Source organism: Anabrus simplex, chromosome 2, assembly GCF_040414725.1.
Source record: "Anabrus simplex isolate iqAnaSimp1 chromosome 2, ASM4041472v1, whole genome shotgun sequence".
NCBI lineage: Eukaryota > Metazoa > Arthropoda > Insecta > Orthoptera > Tettigoniidae > Anabrus > Anabrus simplex.
Window position 1 is genome coordinate 1,088,678,911 of NC_090266.1, and position 25,276 is coordinate 1,088,704,186.

A 25,276-nucleotide genomic window follows, 5' to 3' on the forward strand; every position below is an offset into this window, starting at 1 on the left:
TGATTCGTGCACCTATATGAGTGACACCATGGTTCTGCCTTACCTATGCTCAGTTCCCACTATGTGAGGCATACCACGGGATAGAGCATCCATGGCCTGTATGGAGATGGCAGTACTACCCGATTGCAATCGCGGCATATTTTCTGTCTTACATTAATGAAAAGAGAGATAGGAAAGGGAAGGTAAACATGCAGACCCTGTAATGCCAGTCGGTAACCTTGAGATGTTATTACTTGTATCCACAGCTTGTCGGTCTACTTGTGAATTATTATACAAGGATTCTTTACACAAGCAGAGTCCAGAAAGTAGAAGTCCGTGTTTCTTAGCCCGTGATTGAAAACCATGACTTCAAATATTTATTGAGGCTCATTATTTATGCAGGACGGAGTATTAATGACGATGTTTGAAGGAATATAAAAGCGAGGTCATTGATCCCATATGGCATGAAATCGTACCACACATTCAAAGAAGCCTACAGCATGGTATGAAAATTTAACAACTGACGGTGTCATAGGTTTCAGCGCTTTAAGGAACACTTGCGGGAGGAAATATGGCACCCTAGCCTTTCACAACATCTATAGCAATTGAAATTATATTAAATATTCTTCTTTTTATATTTTTTCTTCTTCAGACTATCGCCATTCTCATATCGTTGTCCATTCCTCTGCTTCTAAAACCTGCACTCCGATAGTATCATGCAGCGGCGGCTCATCAAATTTGGTGATAGGGCTTCACATATTTAATTTCAGAAATGTACAGTCGCTCAAAAGAATGAGCGTATGGTATTGTGCAAGTTCCTCGCAGGTACACTTTTATCAGAAACAATTGAACCTATGGATATAACGTTTGTTGTGGGTGTCGACAGGGTTTGTGTCTGCATGAGATGTGAATTAGTTTTTGATAATATTCAGATTGTTAGTTAAAATATTAAATGCCAGGAACATACAATACCACGCGCTTATTATTATTCTTTTGAGTGACTGTACGATACAACTGTAGCTGTTTTTCATAGACATTAACTGGTTCCAAGATAAAATAAGACATAAAAGCAGGCCATGAGGTTACAATAAACTCACCTAATGCTTTTTTTAAATACAATTTTCTTTACGTCGCACAGACACAGGGTTTCGGCGGTACATATACTAAAATTGGAACGATACAGAGAAGATTAGCATGGCCGCTGCGCAAGGATGACACGCAAAATCGTGAAGCGTTCCACATTTTTTTGCCAACGGCCATACCATGTTCAATACACCGGTTCTCGTCCTCACTGCTACAATCTTAAAAAGTTCAGTGTTCCAATCACAAAAAACTATCAAGCAGATCAGATTTCTGTTAGAAAAACACAACTCAGTGCACCACTAATAGGTCGGGGATTTTATTCTTTATTAGGTAATTCTAATAAGACGTGACCCGTGAGTTCCATTCCCTGTTATGTGTAGCATGAATTCCTTCGGTTCTGAATACAAAGTTTTAATTCATAATCATTAGCACGGTAACCTTTCGTTTTAGGACGAGACAGTTATCAGTTTTTCCGCGTACTTGTAGTAGGAATAATACAAATGTTAAGCAATTTAGGTTGTAGCTACTCACAGTAGACCGAGCTCGATAGCTGCAGTCGCTTAAGTGCGGCCAGTATCCAGTATTCGGGAGATAGTAGGTTCGAACCCCACTGTCGGCAGCCCTGAAAATGGTTTTCCGTGGTTTCCCATTTTCACACCAGGCAAATGCTGGGGCTGTACCTTAATTAAGGCCACGGCCGCTTCCTTCCCACTCCTAGCCCTTACCCGTCCCATCGTCGCCATAAGACCTATCTGTGTCGGTGCGACGTAAAGCAACTAGCAAAAAAAAAAAAAAAAAACAAAACTCACAGTAGAAGGACTATAACAAAACCATAAGTCTGGTATATAATTCAATGCAATTGTTTATTGAATAACCACAGATGTACACAACACGAATATATTACGTTACTGTAAGATACATTGTAAACAGTCATTGATCATGAACAGTAGAAGTTACACATCGTCGCGAGTATAAAGTTAGAAGAGATAAACCATTTACCAATAGAGATTGATTTGCTACATCTAACAAAGTAGAAGCGTCCTTGCAGATAACAATCGATGAGGGTGTTGCCGCTGTCAAAAATGTACCAACTTAAGCTAACTCCTTCTGGGAGGAGGAGGTCGCGGTAAGGTAGAGGAGGAGGAGGAGCCCTTTAGCTACGTAGCCTTAGGAGGAGGAGGAGGAGACTTTTCCCTTTTTCAGGCAAGTGTGTGCGTTTTTATTGTGCAGTGGTAATAATTTACATGTCAACGCCTTCGAAAACTGGATGCATCTTGTTTAGTTTTACGATGCAGAGTAATAGTAAGCAATGATTGTGTTACCGTTTATTCACATGCTACGGCTCGTAGCTATCAGCTTGGAGCGGGCAGATTCGAATCGCACCAGGCAAATAATAGATGTATCTTAGCTGAAACCAACTTTAAACTGTAGGGTTGGAACGTGTTAGCCTCCGGATCGTAAGATAGCCGGTTCAAACTGTAATCTCAGCTTGCTAAAAGAAGAGCAGCTCAATAAGTATGTTGAGAATGCAATTTTTTCTACAAAGATATCTCTCTGAACAGAGTTCTGTTGTTCTATTCTAGTTTTGTTTTTCTACAAAAGTATCTCTTGCAATGCAGTGAACATGTTCTGATCACTTGTTGTAGGTAACGACGTTGTCTATAGTATGCGATTTACTTATTTAGTGTTCTCAACACTCACAACATCAACTATAGTATGTAATTCTAGTCTCGATATGTTCGTCGTTGTAAGTAACGACCATATGTTCTGAACAGCAGCTTCGTAAGTATGTGATGAAGTCTAAACATGCACAACTATGATAATGTCATCGCTGTAGGTTAAAAACATGTGCATAATCTTGCCTTAGCGATGCATGTTTAAACTTGTTCGATAGAGCTATGCCTTGACTGAGGCTGAGGAGGAGGAGGAGGAGGAGGAGGAGGAAGAGGTCATAACAGCCTATGTGGAATTTTTCAAGTTGCCCGCCACCACGTGTCTTAGGATAAAGTTTAGTAGCGTAAAGATAGCAGCACTGAGTTTAGCGATGCAAGATGGCGGATGACAGCTGTTAAGAAAACACGTGGAATGTTTCAAATTGCCGGCCACCACGTGCCTAAGGCAGTAGGTAAAGATGGCAGCACGATGCTCTCTTGATAAAAGATGGCCGCTGACACCTGTCAAACAGCACATGGCTTTATTTACAAACAAGAGCACGTGGAATTTTTCAAATTGCCCTTCACCGCATGCATAAGGATCTTAATTACAGCAGCCGCCGTCTTGTGCAGTAGCCTCCAAGCTAGCTTTCTTCATAAGAGCCCATGTATAGCCGCCATCTTGCGCAAGCGTCCCTAGGGAGTCTCTTAAGGGCCTATGTATGGCAGCCATCTTGAAAAAGCGCCCTTAAGCCGTCTCATAAGAAGCTATGTATAGGAGGCATCTTGGCGTCTCGTAAGGGCAGCAGCCATCTTGCGCAAGCGCTCCTAGACCGTCTCATAAAGAGCTGTGTATAGCCGCCATCTTGTGCAATTGGCGTCGGGAGGCCATCTTACCGTAAAACTAAGTATAGTCCCCTTCAAGATGGCGGATGTGACGTTAGGCTTGCTCTCTTAGGCGTAGGGAAGGGCAACTAGCCGTTAAAGTAAAGTTACGCCCCTCAAGAAAGCGATTGTAAGGTTAGGCTCGCACTCTTATGCAAAATCCACAAATCGACTTTGCTCACCTACTATACTAGGGTTCAATGATCTTGCATTGGTACCTGCATTGCTACACTACTAGACCTCGGGTGCTGACTCTCCAAAAAGTGTTGACTCATTTCCCACTGCTCCCCTCAGTAGATAGCAGGAGGTACGCGCCCACATGTTGATCTAAGCATTCTCTAGGTATAAATACGAGTGTAAGACAATGCATCCTTTCTGGCCTCGTAACAGGCGGCCGTGCCCTGGCCCCCCAGGGCAAACTTTCTTGTAGAGGAGACATCGCTACGGCGTTAGACCTCTAGGGAAAAAGAACTCCCCCGAAGTCAATAAAGCATAACCATTTACTTAGGTTAGCCTAAGATTTGATCAGTGGAATTTCAAATTTCGCGCGCCAAGTGCCTAAGGAAGCATCCATGAGGATTTTGCCCCGTTAAGATGCCAGCACTGAGGTTAGCGATGCAAGATGGCGGATGACAGCTGTTGAAAAGCACGTGGAATTTTTCAAATTGCCCGCCACCACGTGCTGAAGGATGAGGTTTAGAGTCGTAAAGATGGCAGCACTGTGGTTAGCGATGCAAGATGGCCGCTGTCAAAAAAGGACGTGGCTTTGAAGAGCACGTGGCTTGGTTTAAAGATGGCCGTTAACAGCTGTCAAGAGCACGTGGAATTTTTCAATTTAATCGCCACCACGTGCCTAAGGTTGCAACAGTGAGGTTTAGTGTTAAGATAGCAGCACTGAGGATAGCGATGCAAGATGGCGGATGACAGCTGTCCAAAGCACGTGGCGTTGTTTACAAATTCAAATTTCCCGCCAAAATTCGAATCTCCCGCTAACATTCAAATTTCCCGCGCCATGACGTCAGCAGTCATGTGACCCGCTCCTCGGCCTCTGATTGGCCCACTGTGGGAACCCCACAGCTCCCCTACTACTTCTACAGGGTGGATTTTCAATACCGTTGGAGAGATTCAGTATGGTGTATGTCCTCCACGAGCATTTATCACAGCTTGAAACCTTAAGTAGCATGCTCCGTATAAGGCGACGTATGTCACGTTGCGGTATCAGGTCCCATTCATCAATGAGATCCTGTCGAGGTCTTGGAGAGTCTGTGTTGGAACAGGACGCCCACGAACACTTCTGTCAAGCCTATCCCACACATGCTATATGGGATTAAGTTCGGGACTCACTGCTGGCCATTCCATCTTTTGAATGTCCAGTTCTCACAAGACAACTCTGGTGATGCGCGTATATGATCCCTGGCATTGTCATGCATGAGTTACTAATTCAGGGCCAACACCATATGCAGCAACCAATACATGCTGAAGCAGTATCTGCTCGATGTACCCCGCAGCGGTAAGAATACCATGGACGACGACAAGATCCGTACGGCCATCAGTACTACTGATGCCACCCCATGTCATAACAGAACCTTGTCCGAATCGCTCGCTTTCCTGCACAACTTTTGGCATGTACTACTCACCACGGCGTCTCCATACACGTTGACGTCCATCACGCTGTGTCAAGGGAAATCTGGACTCCTCTGTGAACAACACAGGTCTCCACTGGCGAAGTTGCCAGTTGACTTGGGTACGGGCAAACAGAAGGCGGCCTGGAGGATGTTGCTGCGCTAGCCGGGCGCTCGAACAGGACGTCTGGGTCGTAAGGACACTTCTTTTAACCTGTTCCTTACTGTCTGGTCAGACACCGTGACTCCAGTGACCCCTCGGAGGTCTTGTTGCAGTTCGCTTGCAGTTACTGAACGACGCCGCAACGCACAGATGGTCAGATATCGGTCATCCTGTGGGGTTGTCATGCGTCCACGACCTTGTACAACGCTCCTTGTGAACTGGCCTGTCTGACTGCAGCGATTACACAAGCGTTGAATAAGTGACGGAGAGACATTGAGATCCACAGCAACACGACGAAAATTCCATCCTTCCTGGATCAAAGTGACGGCCCTTGCGACTTTAACCTCGTTAAGATGTCTCATGGGATGTGCTGGTTTACGTACAACGTACTCAAATGACCGCAGTAGTCTGTGTACCTCACAACGACACACGGACGCGCCGCTATTCACTTTGTTTTGAGGGGTCATCTGACAGTTTTTTTGCATGGCTACGTCTATAGAGTGTAACTTCGATTTGACATACCTTGAGACCTTATCTACTCAGGGTATGCTGTACGACCATTGGAACCCCATCTACCAAATTAACGTTCACATAATAGACGGTACAACACATGTTCCCCTAATTTTTTGAACTGTATTATTCAAAAGTGTCATACATTACAGCAGTTATTTATATTTACGTACTATATTTATGGGACTTTGGAAATTAGTTCAAGACTTCTCTCTTTGAACAAAGACTTTTCTATAACCTTGTCATAGACTGAATCTTTGACTTTTAGTTCTTGAAGCATGTATTTTTCAATTGCTATGATACTTAAGTTACTAAGTCTATTCTGACCATTTGTGCATCTTTGTGTGGTATTCGTTTCAGAGCTGAAAACGAGCACTCAACAGAACTTGTATTCGGTACGGTCAGAATCAGCTCAGCCAACTTGTACACTAATTCTTTAAATCTCTACTCCAATTGCTCATCAGGCACAAATTCCTCTGACGATTTCGACATTAACAGGTAAGTTAAATAATAATAATAATAATAATAATAATAATAATAATAATAATAATAATAATAATAATAATAAACAAATCCCCTATACCTCTCAACACTTGTACACCACTTAGGGCTATTTTCTATGATTTGCCGATTAACTTGGCAGAATGAACCACCCGTCTGGGCTGGCTAGAGCTCCCTTATTCTCTAAAAGTCTAAACGAAGAAGACCGATCAACCAGCAAGATCCTTCGTGATTTTACCCTTAGAAAAAATGAGGAAAATGTGTGGCCTTTTAGTAATAGTGGGTTCAGTGAACCATCGAACCTAATGGGAAGCCGCGCCTGTTATCTATCTGTGTCCTGACTGACTGACTGACTGATTCATTATCGCCGAGCCAAAACTACTGGACATAAAGAAATGAAATTTTGGGGATACACTTATATTACAGTGTAGATGGTATTGAGTTTAAAACTGATGGAACGACGGAGACTATCTTCAATGTTGTTTTTCAGAGTGATTCGAGAAAATGCTAGGATGGCACTTTATTTCTAGTTCTGAGTATCTGTTCCCAAATTTTGACCCAAATAATTACTTATGCACACTACTACAGCCACCGCTGTAACAGAACTTGTTTGAAACTCACTAGAATACGGTCTTGATGATGATAATGATAGGAATAATAATAATAATAATAATAATAATAATAATAATAATAATAATAATAATAATAATAATAATAATAATAATAATAATAATAATAATAATAATAATAATAATGGTCAGCGCAATGGCTTACAATTCAGAGGGTCCCGGGTCGATTCCTGGTCGGACCTCAGATTTTAGCTGCGGGTTTGTATTTGAGGATTGGAGCTCCTGTGGCTAGGAGAGATGGAATACATCCGCGGGTAATCCTCGCCTGTTGTAAAAGGAAACTGAAACAGTTTTGTGACCATCGCTCCCCTCTTGAGGGTTTTACCGATTCAATATTTAAATGTGCGTGCTGCTTGGGAAGGAGCCTCTTAACGGTACACTTGTACACTAATTCTTTAAATCTCTACTCCAATTGCTCATCAGGCACAAATTCCTCTGACGATTTCGACATTAACATTGGGTGGAAGCGTCATGTACCCGTGCAGTAGTATCCGCCTGAGAACAGATTCTCGCACAGTCGAATGTCAGAGCAGAAACTCCTCTGTATACGTTATGGGGTACGTGATCATATGGCATACTTAACATCGAGCCCTCAGCAATAATTTCCAAGCCAGGCTGCGTGACGTCTACAGAGCTTGCCATGATCGGAGTCTCAGGCATTCGGAGAGGATGCTTTCGGGCAAGTTGGGAAAAGTTCAAAGCCTACTGAGGATGGTCCGTCGGTCCTACGGATATCCCCGTGAGAATATTCTCAGTGTGAAAGAATGGGATCCAGCTTTCCTAGGTTCCTGGTTGCTACCAGAACTGATGGGAATGATTTTAAGCTGGCAAAATCGATCCTGCTCAGTAGACACTAGGCAGTAGGCTGATCGGTTGCTCAAGGGTGACCACTCTGGGGAAATTCCCGTCGAGGTGGAGGAGCATGCACAAGTCGCACAATCTAGTTCGAGTGACCTTCCACTGCGAACTGTTCTTGAACACTGACGATGGGCTAATGGAAAACACGGAAAACCGTGACGTGACACAGGTCAGGTGCGTTACACGCAAAATAAACTGCGAAAGCATTGCCACTGGTGGTTTCATTATCGCATTGTAGCTGACCATTTTACCAGAGAAAGTAAAAGTGACAAACTACCGTGATGCGAGGCCGTACATTCCACCTCTGATGCGGCGTTATAACTGCCAAGGATTCGGTCACATGGAATCTCGTTGCTCGAACCAGTCTATGTGTAAGTATACTGTGTGTGGAATACAACTTCATGGCATGGAGCGGTGTACTCCTTCTAACAAATGGACTAACTGCCCTGGTCTTAATTCTCCTTGAGAAAGAAACTGTGTTTTCTTTCTCAGTGAAATGATTATAGAGGAATCGGGCCGAAGTTTAATTCCTAGAATGCACTTACCCCCTGTGGGTGGGGGACGCAGACGAAGAATACACCCACGGTATCCCCTGCCTGTCGTAGGGGGCGACAGAGGGATTATTGAATTAGAACCATGAAGCTACTTGTGATAAATACCATCACGCTGGGAACACCATGAGTCGCCTTTACTTGCGAGTAGTACCACTATGTTACGTACACAGTATGTTTGTGAGCAGCAGCAGCAGCAGAGAGTGGGTTTACAGTACCTGTGATTAGCACCATAATGTGAGAAACACCACGGGCCTGGGCGTTGCCTGTATATGAGCGACACGTGGGGTCTGTGTTGCCTGTGATTAGTACCCACTACGTGAGGAACACCACGGCTCTGGGCGTTACCTGTATGTGAGTGACACTTGGGGTCTGCGTTGCCTGTGATTAGTACCCACTAAGTGAGGTTCACCACGGAAATACCGGCGCCCACGATTAGTACACCTGTGTGAGGAACACCATGGGTTTGCGTTGCCTATTAGTTGCGCCATTATATGAGAAACGCCATAGGTCTACGTTGCCTGTGCGACGTACAATACTTGGGATTAGTACCATAATATGTGGAACACCGTGAGTCTACGCTACTTTTGAGTGGTACCGATACATGAGAAATATCATGTTTCTACTTTAATAGCGATAAGTACCATTATGAGGGGCCGTCGACCTGGATTTTGGACCCCTTTAGACAACAAGCATTATCGATTCAAGATTGTTCTTTGGAAGCAGCCCCTTGGTCAGTAACACTAGTTTTAAGGTAGTTTCTGGGAAGGCGAGGCATTGCTGGTCGGATCCACTGATTGTTTTAAGTTCATATTCATTGTTCATCGTAGTCTTTCTGAATTCTAGTCAGTGGATCGATTTTGGATTTTTGAAACTTTCACTAACTTATTGTGAGTTGGATCCGCTGATTATATTAAATTCGTATTCATCCATTTATTCTTCATCGTCATGTTTTCAATTCTGGTCAGTGGATGAATTTTTGACATCTAAATTGTCGTTACATTTCGTACCATTAGGGGACGATGACCTCGATGTTAGGCCCCTTTAAACAACAAGCATCATCATCATCATCATCATCATCATCCTCTTGAATGCACCTGCGTTTTAGCACGCAGTCTCTCAAGTTCACCTTTGTTCCAGCAACACTGGTGCGCACAAAGTGGCAGTTGTTCCATCGATTCGCCCACAAAGAAGCCTGTGCCGGTGGAGGTGCCTCCGTCGATCAGGGCTGGGAATATCCCTCCCCAACCAGTTTAAAGCGCCCTACACACATACAGTATGTAAATAGTCGGCCAACCAAGTTCGTGTCTGTTTCGCTACACACGGGTACACCTAGTACAAAGAACTAAGTCTCACACTTGTAGAAAAGAACGTTTTGAAACTTGCGGTTGCTGTTTTTGTGCTTGACGAGTAGGGTTGTTCTAGGGAGAAGAGGAAGAAAAAGGAGTACGTGGAGTAATGACTGGTTGCGGGAAAGACACAAGTAGTCCATTTTACATTTTTATACATTTTTAAACATGCCCAGAGATCAAAGTTAAGAAGTCTTTCAAAGTTTTCTACGAATGCGACATATGGAATATAATAATTTGTTAAAATGGTTCCACCATTGATTACAAAGTACTGTAAGGTAACCCATTTGAGAAAAGCTATCCCACCCCCATGTGGATGGGGGACGCAAGCGAAGAACACACCTACCATATCCCCTGCTTGTCGTAAGAGGAGATTAAAAGGGGCCCCAGGAACTCTCAACTTGGGAGCGTGTTGGCGACCACGGAGCAGTTAGCTGAGTCCTGGCATTGCTTTTACTGACTTGTGCCAGGCTCCTCACGTTCATCTATCCTGTCCGACCTCCCTTGGTCAACTCTTGTTCTTTTCCGACCCCGACGGTATTAGAGTATTAGAAGCCCTTCGTGGCTCTTGTCTTTCTTTGTCCGGTACTCAATTTTTCGAAGTATCGGGTCCTTTCCATCTTCTCTCTATGAACCACCTGTGGGTGGGGGACGCAGAAGAAAAATACACCCACTGTACCCCTGCCTTCGTAAGAAGCGACTAAATGGGCGACCAAGCGATGATGGAATTAGAACCATGGGACTACTTGAGATCAGTACCACAACGCGAGGAACACCATGGGTCGACATTACTTACGAGTAGTACCACTATGTGGGTCACACCATAGGTTTGTGATTAGTAGCATCGTGCGTGGGTAACTCTGGGTTTCCAGTACCCGTGATTAGGAACACCGTGAGTCTACGTTACTTGTGATTAGTACCGCTACATGAGGAACACCAGTGATTAAAGCCATTATGAGAGGCCGGTGACTTGGATTTTGGACCCCTTTAGCGAACAAGCATAATCGATTTAGGATTTTGCTACCCCCTGTGGGTGGGAGACGCAGATGAAGAATACACCCACGGTATCCCCTGCCTGTCGTAAGATGTGGCTAAAAGGGGCGATCAAGGGATGGTGAAATTAGAACCATGAGAATACTTGTGATTAGTACCGTTCCGTGCGGAATACCATGGGTCGACGTTACTTGCGACTAATACCACCTTGCAAGAAAAACAATGGGTCTACGTTACATAGGAGCAGTACAATTATGCGGGAAATACTACGGGTCTGGGCGTTGTTTATAATAATGGTCATCGTGTGTATTTCACCGGTCGGTTCCGCTGTGTTCGGAATGGGTCTGCGTTACCTATGAGTAGTACCACTTGATGAGAAACACCATGGGTCTACGTTACCTGTGATTATTACCACTATAGGAGGAACACCATTGTTCTGCTATAACAGTGATTAGTACCATTATGAGGGACCAGTGACCTTGATTTTGGACCCCTTTAGATAATGATTATGATCCCAGGAATGATGGTACCGACCTCGATAGCTGCAGTCGCTTAAGTGCGGCCAGTATCCAGTATTCGGGAGACAGTAGGTTCGAACCCCACTGTCGGCAGCCCTGAAGATGGTTTTCCGTGGTTTCCCATTTTCACACCAGGCAAATGCTGGGGCTGTACCTTAATTAAGGCCACGGCTGCTTCCTTCCCACTCCTAGCCCTTTCCTGTCCTATCGCAGCCGTAAGACCTATCTGTGTCAGTGCGACGTAAAGCAACTAGCAAAAAAGAAAAGGAATGATGGCATTGTAAATTGGATCCGCTGATTTTGTTTCGCGATAATTTTTCATTATCATTCGTTTAAGATCCTAGTCAGTGGATACATTTTGAAGTTTCTATTTTCGTTTCGTTCCCCTCGTACCATTAGGGGCCGATGATCTAGCTGTTAGGCCCCTTTAAACAACAACAACAACAACAACAATAATCATCATCACAGGATTTTGCTTTGGAAGCAGTCCCTTGTTCAGTTGTTTTATGGGAAGTTGTGGTATTGTGGGTGGAATCCACTGGTCGTTTTTCGTTCATAATTGTTGACCTTGGTCTTTTTGAATTGGTCAGTGGATATATTTTGGAATGACTTATTTTCAGTATTATGGATTAGATCCGCTGATTATTTTAAATTCATATTCATTATTTCATGCTTCATTATGTTTTTGAATTTTGGTCAGTGGACAAATCTTGGAATTATAAGTGACATTACATTACATCTCATCTTGTACCATTAGGGGCCGATGACCTAGATGTTAGGCCCCTTTAAAAACAAGCATCGTCGTCATTGTCGTCGTCAAAGCTATCCTTTGAGGAGCCAGTTCGTAGCTACACTTCGGTACTTTGCCATAGAAAGGAGTATGAAAGATTAACGTTTTCAGCGACAATTTCCTATCAAGCTCTAGGAAAGATAATTCCAAAAATTTGCAAATCTGTCTACGATTTCTTCAAGAACGAGTATCTAAAAGTGAGCATTAGGTGTACTGTATTCTTCTTGTTGATGCACGATGATGATGATGATTATTATTATTATTTATTATTTATTCCTGAAAACATGTTAGATTATGTTTATTAAGTACAAAAAAGAATATAGTCGCTGCCGGGATCAGACCTCCTATGTGAAATATTTTAGCTTAGAATTTTGGCCGGAAAGGTTCTGTCATCTTAGGTGCAATATTGTGTGAATATAGTCAAGGCATTCTCGCTCTTCATAATGTATGTGCTGCGGGTCAGTATATCTCCAGAAATATTATCACATAGGAGGTTTTGTCCCGGCAACGACGATATGTCCTTAACTTTTCCAGAGTAAATAAACATAATATCCGTTTACCTGTCTATATTTATTTACTTCATATTTTCACATGCATAGTGTAAAGTGTAACTAACTTGTCAGAGTAGTACTGAAATATGTTGATATTATCGTTTTTAATTACAGTTTTCCCATCAAGTATGAGTGAAAGTAATTTTCATTTCCATAACTCATGTCCTCTGCTGTACCCGCTGCACAGTAAGAATTGCTGATTGACTGAGTTGAAGTTAGGTTTCTCAGTGTTGAATTACGTCCTACTGTAGATGGTACCAAGAATAACGGCCGAGTAGATTCGTCGTGCCGACCACTCGACACCTCGTAATATGCAGGCCTTCGGGACTGTTGCGCCATGGGAATTGGTTTGGTTTGGTAGGTGGGACTGCAGATGATATAGACCATGTAGGCTTATGACAGCTATTGTTGTTAAATGTAGGAGAGGGTGAGGTAGTCTGACTAAGCCTCTGTGTGGATGTGCCGGAAGATTTATAGGAACGGCTTTGTGGATTATCATAGTATAAGGCTGGCAGTGCTCGACATGAATGCTGAAGGCCAATATCACAGTCTGTGGTTCTAGAGGAAAACTGTTTCAACATGCCGTGTAAAGTGTCTCACCGATCAGTTTATCGGCATGTACAGATTGAAGTTCATCCACTCTACGCAGTTTCGCTGCTATAATTTCTCCCACAGTGTCAAACACGTAAGTCTTCTTGCTTTTTTAGCACATTTTTTGCTATTTCCAGTAATTGTTTCCTCATTCGGTCATCATTAGTTTTCCCCAACACGTATCCTTTTCCTAGAAGCCGCACTAATCAGCAGCCACACTCCAAGCCGGTTTTGAGCCAACTCCTTCCATTCCATCTCCATCATCTCCCAACTCGAGATGGACATATGTCTTAGTACAACATTATAAAATAGTATAAATACAACATAAATTTCCCTCAAATATGATAAAGATTTTTGTTTAAATAAGTGGAATTTAATTTCAGTTTCCCTCAATTGAAGAAGAACGGCTCAGCACTGTAAAAGATTTTTATCAGTAGAATTTTCCAAACTTTGGTGGAGCAGTAGATGGCCAGCATGTAGGCCATTATGTGACCGAGAGGTAAAACAAGGTATTCTACAGTGTAGTTCCCCTAGGTAACCTCAATGCTAACCTAGAGTTTATTATGGTTGACGTAAGCTGCAATGGTAAAGTCGCAGATGGAGTACATAGTGATTGAGGACACAACATTCCTTGACCGTCTGATGAACGATAGACTGAATTTACCAACTTCAGAAGAGACTGTAAAAAATATTGACTTCGTTTTTGTTACAGATAATGCCTTTACACTGCATAAGAATAGTTTTCTTTTCTTTACAAGTTGCTTTACGTCGCACCGACACAGTTAGGTCTTACGGCGACGATGGGACGGGAAAGGATTAGGAGTGAGAAGGAAGTGACCGTGGCCTTAATTGGTGTGAAAATGGGAAACTACGGAAAACCATCTTCAGGGCTGCCGACAGTGGGGTTCGAACCCACTATCTCCCGAATATTGGATATTGGCCTCACTTAAGAAAGGCCTTTTTCACGAAATAGGGTTATAGGTTATGTCGCGCAAGGCAGGTACCGGTGATAAATGCTTTCGTCATTTTAGCTAGCTTTTTCCACGTATTTCATAAAAACCGAACCAAACCCCATGGCGTAACAGCCCCGAAGGGCCATGGCCTACCAAGCGACCGCTGCTCAGCCCGAATCCTACAGATTACGAGGTGTCGTGTGGTTTCTAGACCGGCGCCGCTATCTCACCGTCAGATAGCTCCTCAATTGTAATCACATAGGCTGAGTGGACCTCAAAGCAGCCCTCAGATGCAGGTAAAAATACCTGACCTGGCCGGGAATCGAACCTGGGGTCTCCGGGTAAGAGGCAGGCACGCTACGCCTACACCGCGGAGCCGGCCCACGTATTTCATACAGTAATGAAAATCTACCTGTCGTTGTCTGGATTCGGGAGGTAAGAGGTTCCGAATCCTACCATAGGCCATCTTCGCAACAGCGTGGATCTTTGTTTTCAGTTCCAAAAACATTCCTCGAAAAGTTGAAAACCAGTCTAGTCCCATTTGTACGTCCGGCGTTTACAAATACACCAGAACAGCCACCTAGCTGTTAGATTTTGGAAAACGGTATCCAGAAGCATGATGCCGGTGACATTGCTCTCCAGAGATCAAATACGTATACGAAACAAGAACTATAAAACTACAAACCTGTGCACAAAATCTGCATAGAAATGATCTATCCCACCAATTTTCGTCACGATGATTTTCGAAATACGACGTGCGCTGATAAAATCTTCGTAGGCTTACGGCAATTTAGATACACTTCAGTGTTCAACTACTGCGAGTAGTAGGACAAAGGGGTCCCTGCATCAGCACCCGAGGTCATTGTCGCCTAGTATAGTAGTAAGGCTAGGCCGATTTGTGGATTTTGCATAACAGAGCAAGCCTAACCTCACATCCGCCATCTTGAAGGAGCTATCATTAGTTTTACGGCAAGATGCCTTTCCCGACGCCAATTGCACAAGATAGCGGCTATACATAGGCTCTTATGAGACGGCATAGGGACGCTTGAGCAAGATGGCGGCTATACACAGGCATATATGGGAGAAGCTAGCTTAGAGGCTACTGCACAAGATGGCGGCTGCTCTTATGAGACGGCTTAAGGGCGCTTGGGCAAGATGGCTGCTATATATAGGCTCTTAAGAGACTCCCTAGGGACGCTTGCGCAAGATGGCGGCTATCAAATTGCACAAGGTGGCTGCTATACATAGGCTTTTATGGGACGGCTTAAGGGCGCTTGCGCAAGACGGCTGCTATACATAGGCTCTTATGAGGCTCCCAGGGACGATTGCGCAAGATGGCGGCTATACATGGACTCTTATGAGACGACCAAGGGCGCTTGCGCAAGAAGGCGGCCTCTCTTATGGATAAAGCTGGCTGAGGCGGCTATTGCACAAGATGGCGGCTATACATAGCCTCTTACTCCTCTGAAGGGACACAGCCGCACTCCTCCTCTTCCTCCTCCTTACCCGTATAGTAAAAGAGAACCTCCTCCTCGCAAAAGGGTAAATGGGCAAAACGAACACCTCCTCGTCATCGGTAGGGCAAAAGGGCTACTCTTTCGGGCAAAAGGGCTAAAAAGCACCCCATTCTAGCAAAAGGGCAAATGGGCAAAAATAACACTTCCTCCTCATCTCTAGGGCAAAAAGCAAAAGGGCTACTCTTCCTGGCAAAAGGGCACCTCCTCTTAGCAAAATGGCAAATGGGCAAAAATAATTCTTTTTCCTTATCTGTGGGGCAAAAGGGCTCCTCCTCCTCCTAGCAAAAGGGCTCTTTCTTATCTGTATGGCAAAATAGCTCTTCTTCCTGGCAAAAGGGATAAAGGGCTCCTCTTCCTCGCAAAAGGTCTCCTCCTCCTGCCAAAAGATAAGTCTTCGATTGAGGTGAAAGCGGTAGGAGGAGGAGGGGCGGTAAGGAGAAGGTAATACCTTTTTCAGCATGCAAAAATATTGTAGGATATGCAAATGCTGTATCCGACAAGACCCGACAAAACAAAACTGGTTCAATCTAGTTACAGAATGCAATTGTAAAAATATAGAATTGGCATGCTGCATGTCTTTATCCAACAAGATAAAACATGTTGACTATTAAACAGAAAACTTTTATCGCTACTGTGCTTTGTTTTTATCCATCAAGACGAGTTACAATTAGCACACACTAGAATTGATTGTAGAACAAGTCGAAACATGTTGGCTATCAGTGTTCAGAACAGAAAAACTTAAAACGCAATACATAAGATTTTTTTGCTAGGGGCTTTACGTCGCACCGACACAGATAGGTCTTATGGCGACGATGGGATAGGAAAGGCCTAGGAGTTGCAAGGAAGCGGCCGTGGCCTTAAGTAAGGTACAGCCCCAGCATTTGCCTACATTATAAGATTAATCCCTCTGTTGATACAGTCGCACTCTTACGCAATCAGCGCGCGCACACACAGAATTGAAAATGTTGTATATCTCCATCCGACATACTTCTTAATCACTGCAAAAAAATGATTACTATATAGCAGAGGATACCTTTGTACTAAGATGGGTTTTGCGGGATTCGAACCCATGGAACAGAAAAATCTGTTTAGTTACCGTAACAGAATAAAAAGATCGTACTACTGTGCAGATAAAAGGATTTTACTACTTAGCAGGGGATATCTTCGTCCTACATCATATTGTGTTAAGGAGAAAAATTATGGATTCAAACCCTGATCTAACACAATAAAAATCATAGGATTGAAACTTTGTTTTACAAGGGAGAGGAATAGAAGTGTACTTCCTCATCAATCAATAATCGCTACTATTATGCAGATAAAATGAGCTGTTCAAAAGGACTCTTCCTCCTCCTTACCGCGCCTTCCTCGTAGGGATAAAGGGCTAATGGGCTAGGGTGCCTCTCCTCTCTTTATCCAGGCTTGAGACCGGCTCTGAATCTAGATGCGGAGTTTACACCCTAAGGAAGGGAGAATGTTGGAAAGTAATCTATACGAATATAGCTACCCGATGGACTATATACTACAGAAGGATAAATTAGATGAGGGTAAGCGCTGCGAATGTAGGAAGGTGTTGAAGCCGTTGTACTGTCGAGAGAGCTATTACCCAATATCTACACGACGTAATTATTGCTGTATTATAAAACTATCTGCTTTATACTCTGTGTAATCAGCATCTTGATAGGCTCTTGGCAGTTGCGAATGTTTTACGAGTACGTTGGGGTCTTTTCAGTATCTTATGTCTACATAGGGTAACAGAGGCTTGTTGGGAAATTTGATTCTGTATGCAGACTTTTTAGGTGTAGGGACTTGTTTTGTTGTAATACGAGCTTCATCAGTAGCGTTTCCAGGTACAAACTTAACTTGTTTCGTTAGCAATGAAGCGTTGAAATGTTCTCCTCCTTCATCTTGCATCTCTTCTTGAGATGTTTGCACGTCGGCAGAACGTGTAGTAGGCTTAGAAAATGAAGTAAAATCATCAAGCTCTAATGGTAATAAAACATTGAGATCTTCTTTTTCTTCTGCCTCTTCTTCTTCTTATACTTTTCCTTTACTACTGTTTTGATCAAAATCATTATCCTTACTCTCATAATCATGATCTTGCCTCTCTTTATCTTGAAGCGTGTGCTTAGTAACAGAACTTGTAGCAGGCCTAGACAACAAGGGAGAATTAAAAATCTCTCGCAGATTTGTACTTTCTAAAAGTAAACCAGTGTTCGCTTGAGCTCTTTGTGTTTTCTTCTCGATGAAGCTACATTACATGCGGCTTCGTGACGTTGAGCGTTGTATGCGTGCTTGAACTCTCTTCTACAATGTTTGCATTGAAAAATTGTCCTCCGTGACAACTCATGGCGTCTCTTGTGATAGCTCCGGGAAAATGCTTTACCACACTCTGCAAATATACCTAGAAATGGGTTTTTCTATGATGGACCTTATCTTCTGTTAACAGATTCTTTTTTAAATCTACTAGACACTTCGATTATGTGAACAGCTTAACAATTAACAGTAAACTAACACAAAAGCGTATAACCAAGTTAGCAACAGTGAGGTTTATCCCCGTAAGAGGGCAGCAGTGCGGTTAGCGATGTTCAGTTTAAAATGCCGCGCCCACATGGTTAAAGATGGCAGCTGACAGGTGTCAAAAAGCACGTGGATTTTAAATTCCGCGCCATGACGTGCATAAGGTGGCAGCCATGAGGTTTAGCGCCATGAAGATGGCAGCAGTGAGGTTAGCGATGCTCTATTGTCCTTAAAAGTGAGGTTAGGGTCCGTCAAGATGACAGCTGTCGAAAAGCACGTGGCTTAATTAACAAACAAGAGCACGTGGTCGTGACGTCACGGGATATGCTGCTTCAGCACCCGAAGTTCAAAATCCATGCCTACGTGCTTAGAAGTCGTCAAAAAGCACGTAGATTTTAAATTTCACGCGGAATTTAAAATCCACGTGCTTTATGACACCTGTCAGCTGCCATCTTTAACCATGTGGAAGCGGAATTTTAAACACAGAACATCGGTAACCTCACTGCTGAATCTTGACGGGTATAAAGCTCAATGTTCCTACCTTGGTTATACGCTTTTGTTATTTTACTGTTAATCGTTCAGCTGTTCACATCATCGAAGTTTCTAGTACATTTAAAGAAGAATCTGTTAGCAGAAGGTAAAGTCCGTCATTGAAAAACCTATTTCTAGGTATATTTGCAGAGTGTGGAAAAGCATTTTCCCGAAGCTATCACAAGGGACAACATGAGGTATCACGTAGGACAATTTTTCAATGCCAGCATTGTAGAAGAGAGTTAAAGAACACATACAACGCTCAACGACACGAAGCCGTGTGTACTGTAGCTTCATCGAGAAGAAAATACAAAGAGCTCAACCGTAATCAAGCGAACACCGATTTACTTTTAAGAAGTACACCTCTGCGAGAGAGTTTTAATTCTCCCTTGTTCTCTAGGCTTGCTACAAGTTCTGTTACTAAGAACACACTTCAACATAAAGAGAGGCAAGTTCATGATTATGATCGTAAGGATAACGATGTTGATCAAAAGAGTAGTAAAGGAAAGAAGATCTCAATGTTTTATTGCCATTAGAGCTTGATGATTTTACTTCATTTTCTAAGCCTACTGCACGTTCTGTCGCCGTGCAAACATTTCAAGAAGAGATGCAAGATGAAGGACAAAATTTCAATGCTTCATTGCTATCGAAACAAGTTTGTACCTGGAAACGCTACTGCTGAAGCTCGTATTACATCAAAACAAGTCCCTACACATAAACTGTTTGCATATAGGCTCAAAGTTCCCAACAAGCCTCTGTTACCCTATGTAGACATAAGGTACTGTAAAGACCCCAACGTACTCGTAACACATTTGCAACTGCCAAGAGCCTATGAAGATGCTGATTACACAGAATATAAAGCAGATAGTTTTTTTTAAATAGAGCATAATTACGTCGTGTAGATATTGGGTAATAGCTCTCTCTCGACAGTACAACAGCTTAAACACCTTCCTACATTCGCAGCGCTTACCCTCACCTAATTCATCCTTCTGTAGTATATAGTCCATCGAGTAGCTATATTCGTAAATATTACTTTCCAACATTCTCCCTTCCTTAGGGTGTTAACTCCGCATCTAGATGTAGAGTCGGTCTCAAGCCCAGATTAGGAGAGGAGGGCCACCCTAGCCCATTAGCCCTTTATCCCTACGAGGAAGGCGCGGTAAGGAGGAGGAAGAGTCCTTTCGAACAGCTCATTTTATCTGCATAATAGTAGCGATTATTGATCGATGAGGAAGTACACTTCCATTCCTCTCCCTTGTAAAACAAAGTTTTAGTTCTATGATTTTTATTGTGTTAGATCAGGGTTTGAATCCATAATTTTTTTTCCTTAACACAATATGTTGTAGGACGAAGATATCCCATGCTAAGTAGTAAAATCCTTTTATCTACACAGGAGTACGATTTTTTATTCTGTTACGGTAACTAAACAGATTTTTCTGTTCCATGGGTTCGAATCCCGCAAAATCCATCTTCTTAGAACAAAGGTATCCTCTGCTATGTAGTAATCATTTTCTCTGCAGTGACTAAGAAGTATGTCGGATGGAGATATACAACATTTTCAATTCTGTGTGTGTGAGCGCTGATTGCGTAAGAGTGCGACTGTATCAACAGAGGGATTAATCTTTTCTGTTCTGAACACTGATAGCCAACATGTTTCGTCTTGTTCTACAAGCAATTCTAGTGTGTGCTAATTATAACTTGTCTTGATGGATAAAAACATATAGCACAGTAGAGATAAAAGTTTTCTGTTTAATAGTCAACATGTTTTATCTTGTTGGATAAAGACGTACATCATGTCAGTTCTATATTTTTTCAATTGCATTCTGTAACTAGATTGAACCAGTTTTGTCTTGTCGGATACAGCATTTGCTTATCCTACAATATTTTTGCATGCTGAAAAAGGTATTACCTTCTCCTTATCGCCCCCTCCTGCCGCTTTCACCTCAATCGAAAACTTATCTTTTGCCAGGAGGAGGAGCCCTTTAGCCCTTTTGCTAAGAGGAGGTACCCTTTTGCCAGGAAGAGTAGCCTTTTTGCCTTTTGCCCTACAGGTGAGAAAGTGTTCTTTTTTCCCTTTTGCTAAGAGGAGGTGCCCTCTTACCTTTTGCCCGAAAGAGTAGCCGTTTTGCCCTACCGATGACGAGGTGGTGTTATTTTTGCAAATCTGCCCTTTTGCTATACGGATAAGGAGGAGGAAGATGAGGAGGGCGGCTGTGGCCCTTCGGAGGAGGAAGAGGCCATAAAAGGCTATGTATAGCCGCCATCTTGTGCAGTAGCCTCCTCAGCCAGCTTTATCCATAAAAGCAGCCACCATCGTGCGCAAGCGCCCTTGGCCGTCCCATAAGAGCCCATGTACAGCCGCCATCTTGTGGAATCGCCTATGGCCGGCATCTCTCTCCATAAGAGCCTATGTATAGCAGCCATATTGCACAATCGCCCATAGACTTTTCATAAGGGCCTGTGTATAGCGGCCATTTTGCGCAATCGCCCAGAGACGTCTCATAAGAGCCTATGTATAGCAGCCATCTTGTGCAAATAGATAGCCGCCATCTTGTGCAAGCGTCCCTAGGGCGTCTCATAAGAGCCTATGTATAGCAGCCATCTTGCGCAAGCACTCCTAGGCCGTCTGATAAGAAGCTGTGTATACCCGCCATCTTGTGCAATTGGCGTTGGGAAGGGCACTCTCCGCAAAACTAAGGATGGTTCCTTCAATATGGCGGATGTGAGGTTAGGCTTGCTCTCTTAGGCGTCGGGAAGGGCAACTAGCCGTTCAAGTGAGGTTACGCCCTCAAGATGGGGATTGTGAGGTTAGGCTCGCTCTCTTATGCAAAATCCACAAATCGGCCTAGCCCTACTACTATACTAGGGGTCAATGACCTCGGGGTCAGAATCTGCCTAGGTACACTACTAGGAGTAGGTGACCTCGGGCGCTGACGCAGCAAAAAGTGTGACTCAGCGGATTCAGGAATCCCTTTGTCCTACTACTATTGCGAAGTATTCCATATGCCAGTGACTTCACCTACACAAATCATCCCAAATAATAAAGTAGAAGACGACCGTGTGGGTTGGCTACGCGGTTCGGATCTCGTAGATGTGAAGCTGCTTTCGGAATACGGTGGGTTTCAACCCCACTTAAGATTGTTTTCATTGGTTTCCCATTTTCACACCACGCAGTGTACCATAATGGTATGGTTGCTTCCAATCGTATCCCATCATTGTCATAAGACCTGTCTGTGTCAGTACGACCTAAGAACAAGAAATTAGAAGACAGGTTGCCAGACTGAGTAGACGATAGAACACTGGCCTTCTGAGTTACAGTTGACGGGTTCGACCCTGCCTGAGTCTGGTGGTATTTAAAGGAGCTCCAACACTTGAGCCCCGTATCGGTAGATTTACCGGCACGTTAATGAACTGCTGGAACTGTTGCGGGACAAAATTCCAGCACCTCACAGTCTCCGAAACCATAAAAGTAGTTAGTTGGACTTTTTACCACTACTACTACTATTATTATTATTATTATTATTATTATTATTATTATTATTATTATTATTATTATTATTATTGGACCTATTATTATGCTAGTGGTTTAACGTCACACTGACATAGAAAATATTACCGGCGACGCAAGGATGGGAAAGAGCTAGGATTGGGATTGTAGGGTCTATGGTCTTAAGGTACAGCCCTAGAATTTGTCTGGTGTAAATAATAGGAAAAAGTTTGAAATGAGAAAGTTCTCGCACAGACTCTTCTGAAAAAATGACATCGCTCAAACAGTGGGGGTGATTTGTATTTGTGTCCTGATGGCATTCACTCTTCAGGACGTTATATGGTGAAGGACCGCTTGTGAAACTACCTTTCTTCATTTCTGAGGTAATCGCCCCCGTGTCGTGCATTTAATGTTGTAAGATAGAGCGTTCGATATCTGTACGAGAGTTTCCTGTCTTAATTATTTTAAGGTTGAGATTTGGTAAGCGTGAGAGTAGCAGCACGTGTTAGCGGGCTACGGCTATGGGGCCAAACTCTGCATTCGGGAGATGAGTTGGTACGAGCTCTACCGCGGTCAGTCCTGAGAATGGTTTTCTGTGGTTTCCCATTTTCAACTCCACGCAAATGCCGGGACAGTTCCAATTCAGAGGTTACAGCCTTCCACCTGATTACCCAATTCGTTCGCCATTATTCATTTCATCCTAATTACCTCAATTGAGGTTGGCGACAGGAAGGGCGTCCAACCGTAAAATATGCCATAAGTTATAATTTAATCCTGCCTCATCCCCGACCCCGTATCAGGAAGTGGGACGGAGTGGTAAACATACATTGGAAAAGCATGAATGGGTAATAACCTATCTTTCGCTTGAAGTGTAGAAAGCTTAAACCTCAAGGGAAACTCTCCTTAGGAAAGGTAATGATTAATGACACTGTTTCTGGTTTGGAATTCTGGTTGTCTCGTGGTACGTGTGTTACTTCACTCGGGTATCGCGGTCAGCGTCTCATTTCTAGTAAAATAAAACACTCTCTACAATGTGTGCAACAACATTTCAGGATACAAAATATCATATATTGGTCTTCGTATCCTAGCCCAAAACATACATACATACATACATACATACATACATACAATAACTACAACGACCTTATTCACCAAATCAAGGTGAAAGCGAAGATTCTTGCAAGTAACAAGTGGAAAATCGAATTCACTTGGATTAAGGCTCACGCTGGGAATTACGGTAACGAACTTGCGGATCATCTGGCCAAGGAAGCAGCGCACAACAGAAATTAGTGAGTGTTACAGCAATATTCATAAACGTGTTTTAAGGAATTGAGAGATGAGGGGATAAGAAAATGGCAAAGTGAATGGGATCTAACGACGAAGGGTTCAATAACAAATTTTCCCAGCGCAATAGACAGACTTCCCAACATATTTATTTAACGCCAAATTTCACAGCAATGGTAACGTACAATGGAATATTAAGAGCTTATTTTCATCGCTTCAAAATTTTAGATAATCCCATATATCCATGTAATGCCAGTGATCAAACTGTTGACCATTTATTATTCCATTGTGAATGACTTGAGAGAGAAAGAAACAGTTTAGTCAAAACATATTTTAAACGGTTCTCACGTTTCACAAACTCAATCGTATGTTAAAAACTGTAAAAAAGAATATAGTTTTGTTTACTTACATACATTACAAAAGCCATCGTATTAAGAAATGTATCTTACATGTAATTAGATAATTATGTTGCATTTGTAATAGGATTATGGTTCATGTTTGTGGGTTACTGTAGTCACGTCCTAGTTCGTGAACCATGGGCAACGGCTGAGTGGCCTAGTAAGTGGTCCTGAGAGTCGGGATACCAGTTGCTATGGAATGGGAGTGGGCATCTCGGACATATTCTGAGTCCTGGCCCTCCTTGTGCTCAGGCGGCTAGGACTATACAATCCACCGGTGGTCCATAACCCGTTAGAAGAGAGATCCTCACTTGGACTATGTGCAAGTAGGGTAGCATCCTGCTTCATGAATTTACCGAGCTCAGAACATTTTAAGCAAGCCTCGGACCTATGGGAGTAACGGAGTCCCACTCCCATTTGACAGACGAGGGACTCCTTGGAAACAACTTGGCGAACGAAATGGAATTCGATGGGGAGCTATCAATATTAATGGGGCTTATGGAAGAAAGTAGAACTGGCTGAGTCAGCAAAGAGGATGCATCTGGATGTGCTAGGAGTAAGTGATATTCGGGTAAGGGGAGATAACGAGGAAGATATAGGAGATTATAAAGTGTACTTGACGGGTGTTAGAAAGGGAAGGGCAGAGTCTGGGGTAGGGCTCTTTATCAGGAATACCATTGCACGGAACATAGTTTCTGTTAGGCACGTAAATGAGCGAATGATGTGGGTAGATTTGTCATTTGGAGGAATTAGGACTAGAATTGTGTCCGTGTATTCACCATGTGAGGGTGCGAATGAGGATGAAGTTGTCAAGTTTTATGAAGCATTGAGTGACATCGTGGTCAGGGTCAACAGCACGGATAGAATAGTGCTAATGGGCGATTTCAATGCGAGAGTTGGGAATAGAACTGAAGGATACGAAAGGGTGATTGGTAAATGTGGGGAACGTATGGAAGCTAATGGGAATGGGAAGCGTTTGCTGGACTTCTGTGCTAGTATGGGTTTAGCTGTTACGAATACATTCTTCAAGCGTAAGGCTATTCACCGCTACACATGGGAGGCTAGGGGTACCAGATCCATAATAGACTATATCTTAACAGACTTTGAATTCAGGAAATCTGTTAAGAATGTACGAGTTTTCCGGGGATTTTTCGATGATACAGACCACTATCTGATCTGTAGTGAAGTATATCTAGGCCTAGGGTAGAGAAAGTGAAATCTGTCTGCAAACGAATAAGGGTAGAAAATCTCCAGGACGAGAACATTAGACGAAAGTACATGGATATGATTAGTGAGAAGTTTCGAACAGTAGACAGTAAGCAGGCTCAGGATATAGAATGTGAATGGATGGCATACAGGGATGC

At 43.1% G+C, this 25,276-nt stretch overlaps 1 protein-coding gene and 1 pseudogene across 2 annotated transcripts in view; both read left to right on the forward strand.

Annotated features, from left to right (window-relative positions):
- LOC136863303 (cationic amino acid transporter 2) overlaps positions 1-25,276 on the forward strand; it is a 282,617-nt gene that overhangs the window by 26,400 nt on the left and 230,941 nt on the right. Inside the window, exon 2 of one of the 2 annotated variants that reach the window (XM_068225906.1) lies at positions 6,255-6,392. The exons of the other annotated variant lie outside the window; for it this stretch is intronic. The gene's annotated coding sequence lies outside the window, so the exon portion shown is untranslated. The remainder of the gene's footprint in view (positions 1-6,254; positions 6,393-25,276) is intronic. 2 annotated transcript variants of the gene reach the window in all.
- On the forward strand, positions 1,125-1,225 carry LOC136865052 (U6 spliceosomal RNA; annotated as a pseudogene).